Here is a 6,564-nt window from a genome sequence, read left to right as displayed (position 1 = left end):
TTCCTTAGAAGGATTATTAAGATACATCACTCACCCATACGACATTTTCTTTTTTTTTTACAAAGTAGAAAAAATATAATGAGTACAAGAATTTACATTTACGACTTAGCAGAGCCTAGATCAGTTTGCAAGTATTCCTCCACAATATAAAAGCAGTGGTTTAACAACAGAGTACGTACTGATTGTTTGAGACTTTCATGTTTGGAAAGAGATTTAATTTGATTAAGCAAATAGTTAAAGAGTTGTACACGTTTTTACGCAATTGTTTTGAAAACAAAGTGGTATTATGAAGAGGAATTTGAAGATATGACTTCGTTCTCGTATTATATCCATGTTTATCTGAATTCTTTTTGTACACTTCTTGTTTCTTGTGGACCAAAAGTAATGTTTCGTATGTATACAATGAATGAAGTGGAAGAATATTTAAGTCTTTGAATAGCGTTCTGCAAGAAGTATAATGAAGTATTGGTGATTATTCTTATCACTTTCTTTTGCAGTATAAAAACTTTCTTAAATTCAGTGGATGAACTCCAAAAGGCTATTCCATATCTGATTTTGCTGTGGAACAGTGCATGGTAAGCTGTTAGTGCTGCTTTTTTACTTAAAATGGGATCAAGTGACTTTATAAGGAAAACCACAGAGGGTAATTCATGACATAATTTTGCAATATGTTGAGACCAGGACGAATTATTTGCTCTCAGAAGACCAAGAAACTTGGCTGTTTCGGTTGGCTTTATTTTCTCGTCTATTCGAAGTACTGGATATGGTGTCAATTTAGCGTGGTTAGAATGGACGTATAAGCAGGATGTTTTGTCTTAGTTTAGAAGTAATTTATTATGTGCAAACCAGGAAACCAGTTGTGACATATTGTTATCTATTTTGTTTTGGATTTAGGGTGGTTCTGATTTTATAATGACGTTTGTATCATCTGCATACAAAATAAGTGTAGTCTCTTTAAGGTGGTCTGGCAGATCATTTATGTAGAGAAGAAACAGTATAGGTCCCAAAATTGATCCTTGTGGAACACCTACGTTGATATATTCAGGTTTTGATTTGTGCTTACTCATATATTTCGAGTTTTGGTTTAGGTGTGATATTTCTACAATTTGTATTCTGTTCGAGAGATGGGATTCTATCCACGATAGTGGAATACCCCTGATACCGTATCTATACAACTTATTTAATAAAATCTGGTGGTCCATGCAATCAAATGCTTTCGTCAAGTCACAGAAGACACCGAAAGGATATCATTTTGTGTCCATGACATGTATGACGTACATAACGAAATCGTAGATAGCAGTTTGGGTTGATTTCTCTTTTTAAAAAAACATTTTGAGATGGGCAAATAATATTATTACATTTTAAATGTTGGTGTAACCTAGAAAGGAAAGCATTTTCAAATATCTTAGAGAACACTGACGTAAGAGAAATTGGTCTGTAGTTTTTCCACTTTATCTCTGCTTCCTTTCTTGTGTAATGGTTTTATGATTGAGGATTTTAATTTCATAGGAAATGTACCATTTTTAAAAGATGAACTGATGATACAGGCAATTGGGAAAGCTACTATTTTCGCTGCCTTTTTTAACACAAAAGTAGGGATTTCGTCAATACCAGTGGAAATTTTATTGTTTAATTTTGAAATAACAGATTCTACTTCCTTTAAAGTAACTGGTGTTAGGAACATAGAATTTACGGTCATAGGTATAGATCTTAATAGTGGGTTATGTTTTGGGAAAGATATCTGATTGGAGAGCATTTTAACAAGTGAACTGAAATACTCATTGAAATGGTCCGCAATCTTAGTTGGTTTATTTAAAATTTCGTTTGAATTATCTATGTGTAATTTTATGTTTTCTTGATTCTGTTCATGTCTGTTACTCTCCTGATTTATTATTTTCCACGTGGCTTTACTTTTATTATTGACTTCAGTATGAGTGAATCGTAGTAGTTCCGTTTGCTTTGGCGTATTACTTTTTTGTATATTTTCTTATATCTTTTGTAAAGATCTTTAACACGGTTATCGTTTGTTTTTTTACACTTGACGTGTAGTTCTGTTAGGGTTCTACTACTTGTGATAATACCAGTGGTAATCCACGGCTTTTTTGAGTATTATTATTATTATTATTATTATTATTATTATTATTATTATTATTATTATTATTATTATTATTATTATTATTTTAATTTTGTTAGGGAATGAAGGTTCAAATATCAATTTAAACTTTGAAATGAATGTATTATACTTTTCATCAACTGTGTAAATGGTAGATTCAGTAAAAGACCAATCTTCTTCACACAACAATTGAAGAAAATTATTTAAATTGTTTTCATTGAAGTCTCGTTTGTTGATTAAAATGTACGATCTGTTTGAAGGTTTGTTGCGTTTTCCAAACTCTTCCCTATCAATGTGGAGGAATACTGCGTCATGATCTGAATAACCGAGGCTTGAAACTTAAGTATTTCCAATTTTCTACATTAGTAATAAACTGGTCTAAAGATGTTTTATCTTGCTGAGTGGGAGTATTTATGGTCGCAGTTAGGTTGAAAGTGTTTAAAATCAATTCAAGCTCAGTTTTCTCTTTTGAAGTTGTTAGCCAGTCTACATTCAAATCACCGCATAGAATGATGTTATCATACGTTTTCTTTAGAAATGTAAGTAATCTATCTAACGTGGTGTAAAAAAAGTTTATATCTCCACACGTGGATCTATATAACCCAACTACACTAACTCTAAATACATGTAAATAGACTGCTACCGCTTCTAAGTGTATTTCCGATACAAACTTTATGTTTATTTCCTTAACCTGAGCATCTTTGCGTGTTAGTATGCACACACCGCCACACTTTGCAAATGACCGCGAAAAATTACTCACTATTCTAAAGTCTTCCACGTTGACAGAATTTATGGCATTATTGTCTAACCAGTGCTCTGTTAGACAAAGTAGTTGAACCGATTGCAATTTTCCAAGCAAAAGAACTCTTAAGAAAATCTATTTTATTTCCTAAACCTTGTACGTTATGATGCAGTACAGACAATTTGTTATCGTTGCTTACATTTCAAGTGGCTCTTTGGGAGGTAACAACAAGTTTAGAACCGAGAAATTTTGTGGGATTCCTAATTGACTTTTTACTCTTAAAAATTTGACTCGTTATAGTTAATCTACTCCCGACACATTCGCTCCATGTACTAAAAAATCATCATTGTTTTTCCCGAGGTTGGAAATTGGTAACTCTTTTCCTTCTAGCTGTATGTATATTTTCGCAATTTTGCTGTGGATTACAGCTTGATACAGATTTGCTGCACAATAAATCAAGCAATCTGTTACACAAATATTTTTTACCCCTTATATTAAAATGAAGACTATGCCTAGTATGATATTTGCGGGGAGTGGTACTGATGTCTAACACCTTAACATTGTTGAAAGGCTTGCATATCTTCATTATTTTACTATTGGTTTTGCGCACTTCTTCATTCACAGCTGAAGAGTGCGGGAAGTCATGACGGTGGGGAACAGTACTCACTATAGCATTTGTATGTTTTGTATGAAGTAAAGTATTGTGCAACGTATTCAAACATTTTTCTGCTTTGTTTTTTACCACATCATTTGTACCTCCTATAATGACAACAGTATCCCTGAATGTCAGATTTTTCAAAGTTGTGGATAAAGGGTGCAGTATGTTACTTATTTATATCTGCACCTGGCTTTACAATGCACATGACAGAAGATTCCAACCCTTCAACTATAAGTGTCTTTGTAATTCCGCGACCATGGTTATCTGCCACCACAAAAATCTTACCTTGTACATTTTCTTTAGATCTATTATTTACATGATTTAGACCATTGTACCCTTGCATGCAATCATTGTTTCTATGGTTGTGTTTTTTCAATGGTTGAGTGATTCCGTGTACTCTTGATTCACATACCTTATTACTAAAACCAGACATACTATTCTCATAAGAATCACTGAGGTTTAAGGGTTCACATCGATTTTTCATTACTATATTTGCACTAATGCACTGATTTGTTTCATTCCTAACCGCCGTTTTCTTCCCTGGCTGTTTCTTTACTACATCACTCCACAAACTACTTTCTGGGACAGATTTTGAGGCCTCCAAAACTTTAATTTCATTCTTAAGACTAAAAATGTCTTCTGTTAACAATTTTATAATTTCGTCCTTTGTACTCAAGATCTGTTGAAAATTAGAGCAGGATTTACACTCCATCCTTGTACCAGACAAACCAAGTGATAAATATAGCATTCAATTGTTGCCAACGGTGTATTTCGTGATTAAAACTGGAAACTACGGTGCAAGCCACCAGCAAGGATTGTCCAAACACAGAAGATTGCAACGACCACTTCGGCACTATAATAGTTCAAAAAAATGTGATTCCCAGAGTTCTAAAATTCCTAAATGGAAGATTAACGCAAGTTAAATGTCAAGAAATAGATACGTATGCCCTTCATCACTATTGCACAACTAAATATGTAGCAACAATACAACGCTACACATAAGGAAAGACTTTTCCCGCATCATGATCGGAAATAAAGGAAAACGCAATGAATAACGCCTAAATGAAGTTGACAATTTTGCTCACGGCGTCACCTAAATGAAGTTGACCACATCAAATGTTCTCACTCTGAAAAATTTAAAATATAAGCAAGATCCCAATAGACAGGACTGTCTTTATTATCTACTTTTCAAGAAATTAATGCCAAGCTGTCGCCTTAAATCGACATTGACGAAGATACAAGAATTTTACCTTTATACCTCTTGGGCGTACGTTTGACGACATGAGAACCCATCAAAATTACGAAACGGAGAAATCATATTATGGTAGCAGAATGTTAATTCTTCATTGACGTATATTCCCCATTGTGAGCAATTCGAATATACCGGGCGTTCAGAAAGTAACTATGCAGTGTCATGTTGTAGTGCGCTAAGTGAGACTGATATGATTGTCAATTAGTAATACAACATTTTCCATTGTTTAACATTTTTGAACCGTATTTGACCAGGTATTTGTATTTGTTCACAGGTCCGGTTTGATTGAAGACCAACGTCTCGTGTGACATCATTGTGATCCAGGTCATCATGCTGACAATTGAACAAAGAGTGTTTCTTGTGGAGCATGTGTTCTGCAATGGAGACAAGCTTACCTCAGCAGTAGAAGCTGCATTTGCAGCAAAGTTCCCAGGAATGAAGATGCCTAACAGCAATGCTGTACGGAACCTCATCACCAAGTTTTGAAAGACCGGAAGTGTTCATAATGCTCCAAAATCAGGTAGGCCATCCACAGCCACATCTGCAGAGAAGGTGGTGGAGGTGCAAGACGTGATGCTGCACAGTCCAAAGAAATCGGTTACACGACCAGCTCAGCAAGCCCACGTGTCCGTGGGTTCCGCTCACAAGATTCTTCGGAAGTCATTGTCCATTTATCGGTACAAAATTTCGGTCGTGCATGAACTGAAAGATACCGATCGCCCAGCGCATGAGAACTTTTGCACCTGGTTCCTGTCCTTCCTGCAGGACAATGGTGAGGGGATTCTGACAAAACGTTTTTCACAGATGAGGCATGGTTTCACCTCTCCGGTTACGTGAATAGCCAGACTAGTTGTGTGTGGAGTACGGAGAATCCGCATGAATTTCATGTGTCCCCACGTCTTCAAGAACACACAGAAACGTGTGCAACTGTGTCTTCAAGTGCAAGGGGATCACTTCCACCATCTCTTATAATTTACATGACATTAAAGTTTAGCTTCGAGTTAATTTCAGTTGTTTAAAGTGGTTTATGGTAAATAAAATACGGCAGGTTATGAACTGCATGGTTACTTTCTGAACACCCTGTATAATAACAGACTCACTAAATCTGCCGACCCGCAACTCAGCAAACTTTTCAGTAGAACATAGAATATTACTTGACAAATATAATCTTAACTTACCTTTAACATCTTCAACAATCCATCACCTTAATGAAAACGCTCTTCAGATACGAGCAGACTCTTTTGCCTGATCATTTCTCGGAATCACATATTCATCATGCATTCCTTGGACAGTTATCTTCATCAGTGCATTAATGATGTTGTTCATCAATGGAATTGGCGTGTTCCTACAGTAAATCCTAACTATATATAAAAGTACATGAGCTGACAAATTATTGAGCACTTCCTGTAGGGCTACAATTATTCAATTTGGCATGATTGTTGCTTTCCGGAACTAACCCACAGGAAAATTGCCAAAAGTGAATATTTTTAATTTTTAGGGGGTCTAAAGAGGGGATGAAGAATATCCCCGTTATTTAAATAGGCCTTTTTTTGGACCAATAATATGATGTTTTAGGTACTTAGAATTTGAACAAAATCTTGAAATTCGGTATGCTTGTACGTTTTTGTTAGCGTTACCTAAGTGAATCATCAGAAATAAAAATTTCCAACCGTAGAGTGGTTTTATGGGGAAGTGAAAAATCTTTCCCGTTATTTATATGTGACGTCTTCTACACCCCAAAATGTTTAGGCACTTCCGGCAGATTACAACGATGAAATTTGGCATTACTATAGTCTTCC

The sequence above is a fragment of the Thermobia domestica genome, chromosome 3 (assembly GCF_964235325.1).
Source record: "Thermobia domestica chromosome 3, izTheDome1.hap1.1, whole genome shotgun sequence".
Classification (NCBI taxonomy): Eukaryota; Metazoa; Arthropoda; class Insecta; order Zygentoma; family Lepismatidae; genus Thermobia; species Thermobia domestica.
Note: the sequence above shows the minus strand (reverse complement) of the source record.